Source organism: Chlorocebus sabaeus, chromosome 3 (assembly GCF_047675955.1).
Source record: "Chlorocebus sabaeus isolate Y175 chromosome 3, mChlSab1.0.hap1, whole genome shotgun sequence".
NCBI lineage: Eukaryota > Metazoa > Chordata > Mammalia > Primates > Cercopithecidae > Chlorocebus > Chlorocebus sabaeus.
In genome coordinates, this window is record NC_132906.1 from 10,834,867 (window position 1) to 10,852,348 (window position 17,482).

The 17,482-nt window shown below is 40.7% G+C and overlaps 1 pseudogene; it reads left to right on the plus strand.

Annotated features, from left to right (window-relative positions):
* The window catches only part of LOC103214253 (elongation factor 1-delta-like), a 111,298-nt pseudogene extending 98,612 nt beyond the window's left edge, over positions 1–12,686 (plus strand).
* The last annotated feature ends 4,796 nt before the right edge of the window (positions 12,687–17,482 follow it).

The window sequence follows — 17,482 nt, forward strand, 5'->3', positions numbered from 1 at the left end:
GAAATAGTTTCATAAAAGTTACTCATTGTTTTGAAGTTCATGGTACATTTCAACTTGACTAAATTATTCTAGGTCCTGGGAGGGAAGTGGTGCAGTTGATTCTCAGAATTGGTGAAATAACTTAATAATCTAATACATAAATATGATTGCTGGATTATAATTATAGTTATAATTGCTAGATTATAATGGCAACTCTTAGTTGGGCATACTTGTAAAAAAAAAAAAAAAAAAATGCTTTTCTCTCCAGAAAATCTGTTGTGGTTTGGAGATTTGTTGCTGAAAGGGCATAAAGAGAACAAAATTTGTATTAGTGTGGAAGTATATTCTCAATTTGGTAAAAAGAACCAGCTCCTAAATATCAACAAATATTAAAACGTATTTAGCATCTAGGAAACCAAAATAAACAATGATTTCCAAAATGACCCCTAAATTCCTTATAATGTTATATATCTGTTGATTTCAGGCACTGGGAAGAGAAAAGGCAAATCTCATCTTCTCACATTGCAACCAGACGCAGCACAAAAGGGGTGTTGTATGTATGTGACAGAGAGAGATTGCTGATGGACATGGGCATAGCCCTGTGGCATGGCTGGGGAAGATGAATTATAGAGTGATGATTTCTGCACAGTCAGTTAAGGAAAAAAGTGCAGAACATTTCCACATACATAGAGCAAGAGGGAAGACAGGAAAGGACATAAAAATGCAAAATCCAGGAGAGAGATAGAGAGAGAAAGAAACTGGGTGACAGGACAAGCAGGAATCTTGAGTGAAGAAATGCTGGTTTTTCTTAGACCACCAAACCCAATGACCATTTTAGTTGAAAGCTAGGCAGAATCCACGCAAGGATAATAACATTGACTTTTTATTTGTGAGTGGAGGCCTGTCATTACTTCTATGGCTAAGGCTTGTTTTCTAGACCTCTGACTCCACTGCCAGGCAGTGGGAACTTCTGGAGAAGCTATCTGCCAGCTGGAGCACAGGATGGAAGGGGTGGGTGGCAAGCAACAGCGGGTTCCCGGCACTGCTGCCTGACACACGCCCACAACCGGTTCCTTCCTGGTCATCACCAGTCATCGCTCATCTCCCTCTTCCAGCCAACTTCCAGTTGGTGGCCAGCCAAATAAGACATTGAATAAAGAAGGGTGTTCATTCTGTGTTATGTGTATAGTTTGAAACTGAAAGGCATGAGGGAATGTAAAAATGCTTCCCCAAAACTGTTTAAAATCTGTAAGAGTTTGGGAAATGATACAACAAATTAGACTTGGAATTTACATAGGCATTTATTCTTTAATAGTGAACTGTGTTTGCTTTATGCACCCATGAAGATGAAATTTCATGCAGCAACCATTACACCACTTTTGTTACCATCCACTCTGAGTCACATCTGTTCAAATTCCCCAGTCTTCTGCAACTAATGTTTTTTTTTTTTTTTTTTTTGGATCTCTCCTCCCCTGTGCTATTAACTGTAGAAAGGAGGGGCTACTTAGTAATTCTACACCTGTTCAAGTCCACGCCTATCAACTTGTTAAGCTTCCCAAACAAGTGCAGGGTAAAGCATGAGAACATCAGAGTTTGGGGCGGTGGCAGCTGCAACGGTGGCTGTGACGGTGGCTGCCACTGGGTTTGGCTTTTTGGATTTTTGTTCAGAGTCTCTAATGTATCCCCGACAATGGCGGTTGATGACAGCAATTTATTTTCCAGACCGAAGAACAAACTAAATTCATCTCAAAATGATTATAAATCATCAAGACGGAGTAGCCTGCCACCTGAACTACTCATAGGAAATGACATTAGAGGAAGACTTCAAAGAAACTTTAAGAACTTGGATCCCATTCACCTGAGGCACCCGAAGAAGAGACCATCCATATTTCCAGGTAGGTATTGTTTACATTTATATCATCCAGTTGAAACAAAACCAAACACACAGACACACACACAGATTATATTTCCCTTGTTACAATCAGTTGTTCATTTAAAATTAACTTGGGTTACATTCGAAGACTTTAAGTAAATAAACATGTTTGAGTATAAAAGTTAGAATAATTGTTTGATCTGAAAGCACCCTATCTTCTTCGTTTTATTTTCTTTATTGATTGTAACATATTTAACGACCTGTAAATAGGCAGCTATTTTATTACTTGTTGGCATCAGCAGGAAAGTGGAACTGCTTTGCTTGCAATGCTGAAGAATTCCATTGCTGTATTTCTTTCTCTGGCATATTTTTTTTGCAATATTACTGGATTGTTGAGTGAAGTTGATGTTTGTGTGCACCAAAAATTAACACCATTAAATACTCCAATGCATGTTTCAAATTCCTGTCTTGCATCAGAGCCTAAAACCATTTGTAGTAAAAAGCTCAACTCAACGGTGTGGATGGTAAAATGTATTAGAGCACAGGAGACATGGATTTCAGTCTTGATAAAGGGACTCTGATGTCTGCCCCAGATGTTTGTGTGTGGATATTATAGATATGTAGATTGTCAGAGATACCTGTGACTGTGAACCTTAATTGAGCTATCTAAGTGATCACTGGAGAGTATGAATTATATAGCCAATTTGATTTTAATACTATCTGCTTTGGAATTTCCAGGGAAAACTGAAAGTGGCCTTTTTGTTATGGCTGATGGATAAGTGGAGCCTTCTTTATGGGGGACAGATGAGACTAAATTATTTTTTGGTTTTCTGTATTCATAGAGTTAACCCAACACTTGAGGGCTAACTTTATGAATGTAGGAAACCAAAAAATAATTTAGTTGAGTTTTACTTTATACAAATTATATGGACTACCCGAACAGCTGACTCTTTATACTGCTTCTGGAAAACGAGAAGATGAAGATGATTTAGAGATATGGACTCAAGGCCATGAGCTAAAAATTACGTTTCTTAAAGAAGCTGTTTTAATACATTTCTTCAGTTCAGTAATACTGCCCTAGTGTCACACGCTTCTGCAGAAAAGAAGCAAAACTCAGCCTGGAGTGGGCCAGAAGGTGTAAGCGTGTAAGTGTGTTAAGGGGAAGGAGAGGGGGATGGTATGAAAAGTGCTGGAAAGAGGAGCATTTGGGTGCCTGAAGTATTTCACAGAACACAGTCACTTTCTGCCTATTCACTTGGATCTCCTGAGGGTACCAAGGAGCTCAGGCCTGCTGTGTTTCCTAAAACTATGTGGTATGATGTACTTTCTGACGAGTTGGTTCACTGACCCTTCTTCCAGAACCTCCTTGCAGGACAGTTCTTCACCTTCTGCTTTTTCTTCACTTACTTTATTCTTTTTTAATTATTTCTGGATTCAGGTACGTTATAATTTATCCTGCACTTCTCTGCCACCGCGGATATAGCCCCACCCCCATGCTTCATGAAGGCTTCTTCTTTCCAAACAACTGGATCCAGGGAAATGCCTCACTCCTGCAGCCAGCATTCCTGCTTTGCCTTCTCATTCTATAAGGTCCTCTGGCCCTGGCTGGTAGCTATAGCCACAGACTTATGAGAAGGCCTCTTGGCTTGAATCTTACATAAGTTATCCTTTCTAAGATCTTGAGTTGACATAATTAATTTGACCAGGTGGAGTTGTGAAAAGAGCACTGACCTTCAGGGAGCTGAGTCCTAGTCTAGACTATGTCCTTAACTGCCTGTGTATGTTCTCCAAGCTACCTCACTGACCCCTGTGACCCTCAACTATACCACCTGTTTCTGCTCTTTCTGTGCCCAGTACTCTCGTTAGGGGCAGCAGCAGGAGAGGGGCCCTTCCTAGCCCTCTCCCAGCCTCTCCACCAGGGTCTCCAGTGGACAAGTTAGAGAGTCACCTGTCCAAACTTTGTGCAATACTTACTGGCTACTTGATTTCTAAATCCCCTGCTACCTAAACCACGATTCCACCGTCAGTCAGACAGGTTTCACTCACTGACTGATTTTTACAGTGGATGATTTAGAAACTCCCCTGGGCCATCAGTTTTCCCACAGTGCCTACGTACCACCTGAAAACAGAAATGCACACAGATTGTGATAACCATTCCCATTCTAGCTATGCAGTGGGACATAAAGAATAGGCATGTTAGATGTAGAACCCAATGGTCAGAGAAATTAAGGCACACATCAAAACTAAGACTCAGACCTTGGTCTTTTGACTCCAACACTGAAGCTGTTTCTACTCTGTTCCACTTTACTCCATTGTCAACTGTTATCATTTGTCTGATGAGATTCAAGACTTGAAGACATGTCAGTGTTCCAATCAGCTTTCATTCTGACCCTTATATACATACAGACAACTTTATCCTCTGCTTGAAGTCTTGTATTTTCAATCCTGAACCGAATTACTGATTGATTCATTGATCACTTCATTCACAGAATATTCATTTGGTTCTTACACTGTGTTAAGGATAAAACTTCAAGGATCTAACTGCACATTACCCTTTTGTTCTTTTTACCCATTGCTCCTTTAGGGCCATCTCACAGTGCAGATAGTTACCTAAAATGCAAATCCACTTGTTTCATTCTCTTGCATAAAATTCCTCAAGCTTACCACTGCCCTTAGGATGAAGTCCAAACTCTTTAATTTGAAGTACAAGAGATGCAAATTCTGGCCACTGCTTCCATCCCCAGCCTCTTTTCTAGCCCTCCTTCCCCTTGTGTTCCAACAAACTTAGCCACTTTCAGATCCCCATGGTCCTTCACATTTGCAATTCTAGGGTAAGTACTGTATACTCTACCTGAACAGTTTCACCGAACCAATTTCTACTTTGGCTTTGGGGGTCAGCTTGAGATCCCCTCTTCCAGGAAGTTTTCTTGACTCCAGTGTTTGGGTTGGGTCCTTTCTACGTCATTCTCATAACACCTGTACTTTTCCCTGTCATAGCACTTATCACACTATATTGTCATTGTCCGTTTACTTCTCGGTATCTCCCACTTGCCAGTGACCCAGGAACCATATCAGTCTTGTTAACCATTGTTTACCTATCACAATGCCAGGCGCACAGTGTGCATTCAATAAATATTTATTCAGTTGACTCAAATCACACTGAATGGAGTTAACTCTTGGTGTACCTTGTGTGCTCTGGCTTCTCCCGGACTCTGTCCATGGCATTCTCCCTCACCTCCATGGCATTCTCCCTCACCTCCCAACATACAGATGCACACTACACACACACACCCTGCATTTCTGTTAGGCCTTTTCTTCCATTCTTCCCCTAGTTAAAGGCCAAATCCTAGGCTTTCATCTTCTTCCTCTGACCTCCTTTAGTTCTCCTTGATGCCACCTCCTTGGCCTCAGGGTTGCATTGTAGTAACTTTATGTTTGTGTGGAAACTCTCTGAAAACAGAGACTATCTTGGTTACTTCCTTGTGTGGCTCATTTGTCTAGGAGGGGGGAAATTGCACAAAGTAGGTGTCCTATCAACATCTAGTGGTTAATTAACTGATTTGCTGTGAAGCCGTGTCAACTCCATGGAGCCTATCTGATTCTGGCTCCAAGAAAGAATTAGTTGATAGACAGAGGTTGCCAAAGGGAAAGGTCTTTATACTGATTTTTATAACAATCTGAACTCCTAGTGGGGGGAAAATGCAGGTATGGCTTATCTTAGTGTGTCATTCATTCATTGTTAGGATTCTACTATATGCTGGGAACGGTTCTAGGCCTTGGAAAGAGAGCAGAAAACCAGACAGTTTCTGGTTTAGGCTGATGGGAAAGAATTTTCCTAGCAGAGTACCTTGCATATTGCACGCCTCAATAAATATCTCCAGAGTAAAGGAATCAATGACCCTCATGGTCACAGCAACAAATCTCAAAAGAAGAAACCAATATATTTTTAAGTCATATTTATTTAAAAACATCAAAACTAACATTTTGTCTTCCATTAAAAAAGCCTCAACAATAGAATGTTAGTGTGTGTTATTCGGCTGAGGTTCTGTGGTCTTGGGTCTTAAGAGACCAGGCCTTAAGAGTCTGGGCCTCTGTAGGAAACAGGCAGCCTGGTCTCATGCTCCTTCTGAAAGAACTCCAGCAGCTGAGTTCACAGCAGTGGGCCTGGCTTGGTTTAAGGAAGCAAAAGAGAGAGAGAGAAGTGGTCCTGACACGCACCATGCCCACAGACACGTCAGATTAAAATGAGCGTCTCACCTTGCACCTGGAAAAAGGGGGACTCAGGCACCAGGTGTGATGGGTTGTTCATTCAGCACTCTCAAGCCAACAAGTTGGGGTGTTTAATCAGCTAGTTCTTATAATATCATACTGATTTTACAGTCATCTGTTGTGAAAAGCAAGGAACCATCTGCTTGGAGGAAACAGGCAGTTCCAGGTACTTCCTTGTTGCTTAGTCAGAGGACAAGTGTGATGAGGACTGTTCGTGGCCAAGAGGAGAAGAGGGCCCCAGCCAGGACTCACATGGCAGGAACACCAGCATGTAGGCTAATGTTGCTTCTCATTTTTAAGTCAAAATTCTATTCCAAACACAAGTTGTTTTTTTCTCAAATCCACAATCTAAAAACTTTACTTAAAATTATTTTATTTTTATAGTTAAGTGGATTTTGAGCATTTCTAAAGTTAGACTGCTGTCTTTGTTTTCTTCCTGCATGTAGGTTTTTATTGGAAACACAAGGTAGTCATAGGAACAATGGTGGCTAGATGCTTTCTGGCCTTCCTTTGGGTGAACAGACTCTGTCAAAGAGCTGTAGAGATGGGGGTCTGGTCTGGGTTCCCTCCTCAGAGCTTCCTCATCACAGGCACAGTGAAGGCACTCTGTGATTTGGCATGTCTCCTTAGGTGTTATGTTCTCTGTTAGAATTCTGTCATTCTAGACAGTGTGGCGATTCCTCAAGGATCTAGAACTAGAAATACCATTTGACCAAGCCATCCCGTTACTGAGTATATACCCAAAGGATTATAAATCATGCTGCTATAAAGACACATGCACACGTATGTTTATTGCGGCACTATTCACAATAGCAAAGACTTAGAACCAACCCAAATGTCCATCAGTGACAGATGGGATTAAGAAAACATGGCACATGTACACCATGGAATACTATGCAGCCATAAAAAAGGATGAGTTCATGTCCTTTATAGGGACATGGATGCAGCTGGAAACCATCATTCTCAGCAAACTATCACAAGGACAGAAAACCAAACACCGCATGTTCTCACTCATAGGTGGGAATTGAACAATGAAAACACTTGGACACAGGAAGGGGAACATCACACATCGGGGCCTGTCATGGGGTGGGGGGAGAGGGGAGGGATAGCATTAGGAGATACACCTAATGTAAATGACGAGTTAATGGGTGCAGCACACCAACATGGCACATGTATACATATGTGACAAACCTGTACATTGTGCACATGTACCCTAGAACTTAAAGTATAAAAAAAAAAAAAAAAAAAAAAGAATTCTATCATTCTGGAAGCCTGCAGACAGGTACGTTTGATGACATTTCAGTGGGGCCTTCAGTAGACATGCAGAACTTATGATCGGGGCATCCATAAACATGTGCTGTGAAACGAGTGCCTCCTGAGATTGTGTTCAGTGGCCTTAGGTTGCGAGTGGGCTCAGTGGTTACAGTTTGTGAGGACAGGAACCATGTTTTCCTACACTGTGGTATTACCCACAGCACTTACTACAGGGTTAGGTGCTTAATAGCTGGTGAAGTCATCAGGCAAGGTGGAAGACACGACGTGCAAGAAGTATGTCACAGCCACTCCACTGGCCACACCCCTGCCCATCTGGTCACACAGCTTCCTTAAATAACTGCTTCTCAGGCAGGCCTTGCTCAGGGCCAAAGTCAAGGGAGCCTCAGAGACAAGAGTTTGAACACTTCCTCTCATGAAAGGACTTCAGCTCAGGGATTTCACAAAGTCAGTATCTGCTTCACAATTGGTTTCAAGTTCTGATCCCCCATCTTACTAAACGTGTAATCTGGGATAAGCCACTGGCCCTCTCAGAACCTGTTTCTTCATCTGTGAAATGGGAATGCAAACACAAGTTTCACCAGCTGTCTTAAACCCAAATGAGATAATGCATAACTACAAAATGATATACAGATAAGGTTGACTGTACTATTCTTATTCCTTGGTGGCATTAAAGGTTTTGTTTTTCATAATTAGTACTTTTTCTTTGAATGTGTGGGTGGTAGATGCAATTGGAACCCTTTTGCAACTCTTCATGGTTGGAAAGTTATCTAAAGTTGCTAATCAGACCCTTTGCTAATGTAAATTCTATATAATGAGACACTGCTAAACACCCATTCATTTTAACTTTCTCATTAAAAAGGATGACATAGAAACCCTTCTTTGTAGTCAGTATAGATGTATTTTCTCAAAGTGAATCATTAAACTTAAGGATTTTGTCATGTGAGGCCTCTGAAAATTGTACAATATTAGAAACATCAATGTCTGTGTTTAATAAACTTACTGGTAGCTTTACTGTGTTGAATGTCTCTACCTAATTTTGTTTGTTTGTTTAAAATTTTGCTTTTGGAAATTTAGCCCTTCAACTTTTCTTTAACAAAATCTTGGAATGAACTTCTGATTTTTTTTTTTTAAAACTGCTTATATGTAATATTGTAAATGAGCTCACCACTTGAAAGTAATTTACTTAAATAATGAGATTTAATTTTAAAACCTTTAAATATCAACACATTTTTATTTAAAATTTGATATATATGGCCTTTCCTGTTTAAAAATACTGATGTAACAAAAGCTGAGATAGCCTGTTTACTTTTTATTTATTACAATAAATACGTAAAATTTATTTACAGTAAATACATAAAATTTACTTACAATAAATATGTAAAATTTATTTACAATAAATACGCAACATTTATTTATTCGACAAGTTTATTAATGAGGATGGAGTTTTTGTTTTTGTTTTGCTTTGTTTTCTAAAAAAGGACGAAAACACCCCCTTTCCTTAGGCGTCCCGTGTCCCGCGATTCCTCCTCCCTGGTTGCTGCGTCCTTGGCTGGCGTCAGAAAAATGGCTACAAACTTCCTAGTACATGAGAAGATCTGGTTCGGTAAGTTCAAACATGACGTTGCAGAAAGGAGATTCTACGAACAGATGAACGGGCCTGTGGCCGGTGCTTCCCGCCAGGAGAACGGCGCCAGCGTGATCCTCCTGATACTGCCAGAGCCAGAGAGAACATCCGGAAATCCCTGGCCGGAAGCTCAGGCCCTGGGGCGTCTAGCAGCCCCAGTGGAGACCACAGTGAGCTCATCATCCGGATCGCCAGTCTGGAAGTGGAGAACCAGAGAGGCCCGGCTGAACGTGCTGAAGAGCTTGCCCGGCCACCAGGCCACAGCCCCGCAGACCCAGCACGTGTCTCCCATGCGCGAAGCGGAGTCCCCGGCCAAGAAGCCAGCCACAGCAGCAGAGGTTGAAGAGGACGATGACACTGACCTGTCTGGCAGCGACAGTGAGGCAGCACAGCTGCGGAAGGAGCGGCTGCAGCAGCAGGCAGAGAAGAAGGTCAAGAAGACCGCGCTGGTGGCCAGGTCCTCCATCCTGCTGGACATCAAGCCTTGGGACGGTGAGACGGACATGGCCCACCTGGAGGCCTGTGTGCACTTCATCCAACTGGACGGGCTGGTGTGGGAGGCCTCCCAGGTGGTGCCCGTGGGCTACGGTATCTGGAAGCTGCAGATTCAGTGTGTGGTGGAGGACAAGGTGGAGGCTGACTTGCGGGAGGAGGAGATCACCAAGTTTGAAGAGCGTGTGCAGAGTGTCGACATGCAGCTGTCAACAAGATCTGAAGCCTGAGTGCATGTGTATATGCACGTGTGCGTGAGGCCCTGCCACAGTTAAACACTGAGATAGGCAAAAAAAAAAAAAAAAAAAGGGGATGAAACAAACGTAATGAGACTATTAATGGTAACCTGGTTACTTTTAAGGAAAACAAAAATGCTAACACTATATTATTTATGTGCATGATTTATTAACACGGGGAAACTGTTTTTACCTTTATGTAGGAACTGATAGTGAGCCCAGTATGAGCAGAAAATGTTAGATTTATAGCTCAACTTTAGGTTTTTTTCCGTCATGAAAAAAAATAAAACAGAGTTCTGAATTCAAGACTTGCCTTATAAGTATATTAAGAAGTGACTTGAAGAACTGTAACCTAAAAGCAGTTCCTTTTCAATTGTTGCTCTATAGTTAATGTGTAGTTACAGATTTGAGAGCTTCCACATACTTTTCTCTCACATTCCTAAATAATGCTCTAATTATATATTCATATCTGGACTATGAAAATACTTTTATATCCATATAATATTTACTCAATATACTTCAGTAATACTTTTTAAGCACTTGCAGTTGTCTGCCTAAGTAATGCTTTTAAAAAAGCGTTTGGGAGGATAATGGCCCTCCAGTTATTCAGTTACAAAAGAAATGGCCATACCCAACTTCTTTGTTTCAAATAATTTGGGGGAAAGTAGCTACCTAAAGAATCTTTGCTTCAGTATTTAATTGTTATACATCCATCTTTTTTTATAATCTGGAATAGTATGGATTTGGGAATAGAGGTTTACAAAATGGGGTGAAATGGATAGTTTTTGGTGACATGAACGTAAAAACTCTCATTACAGGATGGTCAGAGCTAGACGTAGTGGCTTACGCCTGTAATCTCAGCACTTTGGGAGGCCAAGGAGGGCGGATCACCTGAGATCAGGAGTTTGAGACCAGCCTGACCAACATGAAGAAACCCTGTCTCTACTAAAAATATAAAATTAGCGGTGCGTGGTAGCACATGCCTGTAATCCCAGCTACTCGGGAGACAGGCAGGAGAATCCATTGAACCCGGGAGGTGGAGGTTGCAGTGAGCTGAGATCACGCCATCGCACTCTAGCCTGGGCAACAAGAGCGAAACTCTGTCTCAAAAAACAAAACAAAACAAACAAAAAAAGCTGGGCATGGTGATGCAGACCTGTAATCCCAGCTACTTGAGAGGCTGAGGCAGGAGAATCGCTTGAACTGAGGAGACAGAGGTTTCAGTGAACTGAGATGGCCCCACTGTACTCCAGCTTGGGCGATAGAGCAAGACTCCATCTCAAAAAACAAAAAAAAAACCAAAAAACAAAAAAGATGGTCAGAGTATTTTTCAGTCATGATTTTAATGTTTAGAATTTCCATCCTAAGTGGTGTTAATCCTTTTGAGTTAAACAACTGATTGTCAGTGTACCCTTGAACATCCTGGGAGTTCAAAGCACATAGAAGGAGGAACAACAAAGAAAATGTGTATTTTTGTCACTAGATTAATCGGTGGTGTTCTCTCAGGTATCAAATAACTTCTCTCCCACCTTGACACTTAAGAAAGACTAAAGTCATCTTAATGAATAATTAATACTGAATAAAGTTTTAGAGTAACTGATTTTTATAAGCAAGAAAGATACCATTTCAAGAAACACTCTTTTTAGATTTTAAGTATCAAAATAGATGCTGAAGGGTAAATGAAAGGTTTACCTTAGAAAGACTACATCTATTCAACAAAAATCTAAACTATGTTATTGTATGTATATTGGGTGCAAAACACAGTGCAAGGACTCAACAATTGTTAAGACACTGATACACAGTAATCTGCTTTCCTGTCTAATTTTTTACTGGGAGAACAGAATGCTTTAATTTGGGTTTTCCTGCTTCATTGACATCAGTATTTAAGCTTTCCTGTTGCACCAGCTAATGGCAATACTGACACTACGTCATCTGGTAGAGAATCCCTAACTGGCAACAATGTGTTTTCCTACAGGAAAGTCCCAGGGGCCTTAGGTGTCCTCCACATCAGGGTTTCTTAGTTGGGGGTTTGTATGCTTTTTGTAATTTATGTCTGTTCTCCACCCTCTAAAAAACAGCTAAGTGAGAAAGGGTCATAAGTCAAATATCCATCCTCAAGTCCCAACTCAGGAACAGTTTCTGGTTTGTTGAGAGTATCTTGGAGCCCCTGCATAACGAAAGGAATATTAACTTACCAATTTAGGGCTTTTGTTTTCAAATGATTGTGCAAATCTGAATTTCTAGAGGAGATTCTCCAAAATCCACAGGCATTGGCCAAGAGATGTGATTTACCAGGTCTACACTGGGCCAGGCATCTAACTGCAGTGTGAACATTTTCCCAGGTTCCTCTGGTGTTTGTCCCATCCCCTGGTCAAGAACTACTGACTTAAAGAAAGTAGAAAAGATCTTCAAAGATCAAAGTTATTTGTAAACTATTCTAAGTTTCACGTGTAAGAAGCAAGAGGCAGCTATGTCTGGCAGGCCTCTGTTGTTGCCCCATGCAATCCAGTCCCCTTCCACGCACCCACCCAACCACTACCACCCTCAAAGCTTAGTGTTTTCTCTGGCAAAAGAGGAACCTGTCATTTGAGTTTTGTCATATGCAAAGTGCCTCTGTGTCCCCACTCATAACTGTAAAACCCAGAACTGCACAGTGCAGAGTTCCAAACACACCCATCTTATGGTGTTTGTTCTAAATCCTGCTCACACCATAGGGTAAAACATTAGGACTCGCTCTGTGCCTCTCAACCATCTTTTTTTTTTCCTTTTATTTTTAGTTGACATATAATAATTGTACATATTTTTGGGTTACAGAGTAATATTCCTATACATATATGCAATGAGTGCTCACCAAATCAGGGTAATTAGCATATCCATCATCTCAAACATTTATCATTTCTCTGTGTTGCAAACATTTAGAATTCTCTCTTCTAGCCTTTTTTTTTTTTTTTTTTTTTGAAATGGAGTTTCGTTCTTGTCGCTCAGGCTGGAGTGCAATGGTGTGATCTCGGCTCACTGCAACCTCCACCTCCCGGGTTCAAGCCATTCTCCTGCCTCTGCCTCTCAAGTAGCTGGGATTACAGGCACGTGTCACCACGCCCACGTAATTTTTGTATTTTTAGTAGAGATGGGGTTTCACCATGTTGGTCAGGCTGGTCTCGAACTCCTGACCTCAGGTGATCCACCCACCTCGGCCTTCCAAAGTGCTGTGATTACAAGCGTGAGCCACTGCACCCGGCCTTGGCTTTATGAGAATATGCAATAAATTATAGTTAACCACATTCACCCTACAGTGCTATAGAACACCGGAACTCATTTCTCCTATCTAGCTGTAATTTTGTATCTGTTAACCAACCTGTCCCCATCCTTCCCTCCCCCTTGCCCTTCCCAACCTCTAATACCCCCAATCCTACTTTCTACTTTCATTAGCTCAAATTTTTGGGGGGCTTCCACATGTAAGTGAGAACATGCTACAATGAATTTTTTTTTTTTTTTTTTTTTGAGACGGAGTCTCGCTCTGTCGCCCAGGCTGGAGTGCAGTGGCCGGATCTCAGCTCAGTGCAAGCTCCGCCTCCCGGGTTTACGGCATTCTCCTGCCTCAGCCTCCCGAGTAGCTGGGACTACAGGCGCCCGCCACCTCGCCCGGCTAGTTTTTTTTGTATTTTTTAGTAGAGACGGGGTTTCACCGTGTTAGCCAAGATGGTCTCGATCTCCTGACCTCGTGATCCACCCGTCTCGGCCTCCCAAAGTGCTGGGATTACAGGGTTGAGCCACCGCGCCCGGCCTACAATGAATTTTTTTAAATGGTAACAGTGCCTGTTAGAGGGAGCTGATTAGAATAAGTTGGATGAATAAGAAACATTTTAAGGTTTTTAAAAATAAAAGCTCTCAACAATACAAGTGATATTATAAAATATAGAAATGTTTAATGAAAAAGAGTTAATATCATCTGTGATACTGAGTGCTGCACAGAAACTTCATTACTCAGAATTAGGGTAAACTATAGCTACATATTTTCTTTTGTTACTGAAGCACATCCATATGGAACAAATAGCAATCTGGAAACTTCGCAAAAGAGATATTCTCGAAATGTGATTATTTGTAATAAGGATGCCACAGATCACTACATAATTATTTAAATAAAAGGCAAGGCAGTTTTGGAAAACTATAAACACTGCAAAGTTATGGCCTTGTATTTTTTCTTATTTTCTGCTAAATTAGAAAGAACTTTGCTGTTTCAAATATACTCAAGCTGTTCAGTTCTTCAACAAAAAGTAGGTGATTGAAAACTGTATGCTTAACTATGCTTAAGTTATTATTTATAGTAGTGATAGAAGCCATTTTATTGGCAATAAATCACTTCCTCATTTCCACACCAAGCATTCCTACATGCACAAACATAGGTGTGTGGGAGGAAGGGAAATGGGCAAGAATGATTTCCTTCAAGAGGCTACTGAGAATGAAAACTCAAAATCTGCACCCGTAGGGGTGGTGGAAGGAGAGGAAGGAAACTCGCTGCCAGAAATTTGGCTAACATGCTGAGCAGAGAGAACTTTAAAAGAAGGAGGAGGAGAGGGAGAGGGAGGAGAAGAGAGAGAGAGAGAGAAAGAGAAGGAAAGAAGGAAGGAAGGAAGGAGGGAGGAAAGGAAAGAAGGAAGGAAGGAAAGAGAAGGGAAGGGAAGGAAGGAGAAAGAGAAAGAAAAAGAAGAAAAAAGAGGAAGGAAGAATGAGGAAGAGGAGAAAGAAGGGGAAGAAGGAAGAGGAGGAGGGAGGAGGAGAAAAAAACAGCAGAAATAAAATAATGTGGTCTCTATATCCACAGACATGTCTTCCGGCAGGGAAAATGTGAAGTGGTTTTTATTTTGAAAAGTTGATTGATACACACAGGGCTAGATAACTGATAAACTGCAGATAAGAAACTGGGTTTGGTGCTTGTCTGCGGGAAATGAGGATGTTCCTTAAATGTCACCTAGATGGTTAAAAGGAAGGGAAGCATGAGTGGAGTCACTGCTGCTTTGATGAGTAAGGGTTCCTTCTTTAAAAGGTTCTTTGGGATGGGCACGGTGGCTCACGCATGTAATCCCAGCACTTTGGGAGGCCAAGGTGGGCTGATCACCTGAGGTCAGGAGTTCGAGATCAGCCTGGCAAAGATGGTGAAACCTTATCTCTACTAAAAATACAAAAATTAGCTGGGCGTGGAGGCAGGCACCTGTAATCCCAGCTACTTGAGAGGCAGAGGCAGGAGAATTGCTTGAACCCAGGAAGCGGAGGTTGCAGTGAGCCAAGACTATGCCACTGTACTCCAGCCTGGGCGACAGAGTAAGACTTCATTTCAAAGAAGAAAGAAAGAAAGAAAAGAAAGAAAGGAAGAAAGAAAGAAAAGAAAAAGAAAGAAAGAAAGAAAAAGAAAGAAAGAAAGAAAGAAAGAAAGAAAGAAAGAAAGAAAGAAAGAAAGAAAGAAAGAAAGAAAGAAAGAAAGAAAGAAAGAGAGAAAAGAAAGAATCATATAAAAGGTTCTTTGAAAGTTCCCACACATTGAAAATAATGGTGCGTTAACAGAAGATTATATGAAATGAGATAGTAAGAAGCAAAGGTTTCTGTTTCATTCTCTCCCTAAAACAACAACAAACTCTATCTCTACGCAACTCTTGCCTTTGGAGGTTTTACAGGAATGTTGGCTGGGGTAGAAGAGGAGAACGAGACAGAGAGAGAGATTGAGGCTTGTAAGAGTCTCTGGCTACTCTTTCTGTTGCACTTCTCTTTGAAAGGCCTCCCTAGGGCAGTCTGCCTCTTATTGCTCTAAAATTAAGATAGGATCTAGCTCTGTTGTAACTGGGCAGCAGAGGTAGACATTATGCCAATATATGCCATTTTGATGTTCAGACAGAAGTCCAGCATTGTGAGTTACTTTCATTATGTGTAAAAATACGGTGTGGAGAAGTAGATAAAAATTTGCTCAAAAATTCACTGCATTCTTTCAGGAGCTATAGCAGAGCAGCAATTTATGATTTTGTTTCTTTTAAATATGGAAGTTTGGGATTCACAAATGCTATAAAATAGATCAATATATAAAAGTTGTACACAAAGTGCACATTAACCAGCTGACTAGAATTTTGCCCCATTCCCGAACCAGAATGTTTATAAACCCCGAATCTCCAGTACTCTACAATTCTAATCTCAGTGTGCCACATTGCTGCATGTTACTCATTGCTGAATGGAGTGGCACATAACATCTAGTTAAATGTTGCATAATAGAACTATGGTATAGTTTAGGACTTTATATCAAAGTTATAAAATTTGAAATGCCATGAATTTCATCCCAGTGGCAACATTTCCCTAGTCAGCTTTTAAGGAATATGATTAGATGAGATGTATACTCCACTTTTAAAATATTTTAATTATCAGACAAATAGAATTACATGTTTTTTTTTTTTTTTAAGTCACATAGATTCTTCAAGCTTGGATCTTGCCAAGCCTGGACATCAATGAGCTCTTTCAGTTTGTTGTCATTGTTGTTTTAATCAATGATAGGGCATCTTGGAAAACCTATGGCATTTCCTCAAAAGTTTCCTTCTTATTTTCCCTCCTAATTATTAATCTTATATAAGATATGCCTTTGATTCTTGGGGATTTGCTATTTTTTGTTTATAGATTAAGCTTCAAAAAGTACATGGTGGTTATGCTGTTGAAGAACTTAGACAAGAGAATAACTCACTTGGCAGTGAGCACAGTGGAGAATCAAAGAATCAATGAATTGTGGATCTGAAAGAAATCACAGAGAACATCAAGTTCGGTGCACTCATGTTACAGATGAAAAACTGTAGACCTACAAAGACAATTGACATGGAGGGCCTTCTGATTCCCATAATGTTCTATAGCATCATCCTTCATGAGATCATCACAGAAACCTAGTTTAAGAACCTCTGGGTCATTTTTATATGCCTGAAAAGTGAGAAGAAAATGATACCCACACCTTCCTGTGGGTCCCAGAGGCCAACAATCCATGCATCAACTTGTGTTTATTAAATACCCACATGTCTTCTGCTGTGCACCAGATGCTGGTGGGCAGGGCTGATGTGTAAGTAGAGATTGGAAGTATTAAAAAGTACATGTCGGTCACACTTGGTGAGACACTTACTGACAGGTGAACCTAGCCTAGTGCACAGCATCAAGACCTCAACTGGTTTTATTTTGCAGTCTGTCCTTAAAAGAGAAAAAGTATTTCTTTGATGAAAATAGCCATTAAGTGAAAAAGAGGAGATTTTAGTTCAAGGTATTATAGCTTTAGCTCAAGGAAACACACAGGAAGTGTGATTCTCCTCAGAGATATGATCCAGGAGAAAACCAGGGTCCTAAACATTCCTTTTTGAAGAATATGTCTCAGGATATATTCCTTTTGAAAAGTAAGGGTCTACTCAATGGTCACCATCCTCACAGACTGAGATTTGTTACTACTCCCATTTCACAGTGAGGAAACTGAGGCATATGGAAAACAATCTGTTAAACGTTAAGAGAACCAGTTTGAAACTGGGTGAAAAATTGCAACTTCTTACCTTTAAGTTCTCCTTTAACAAATATTCTCTGAAGTTTGTTCCATTCTCATGTTAAAAAAAAAAAATTGTAACCGAAAGTAGCATTACTGCTATGTGTCTTAGTAGTTGAACAAAAAAGTGTATTATTTTTCCCACACAGATAATAACCAAATTCCTATTTAAAAATCAGTTAAGAAACCTC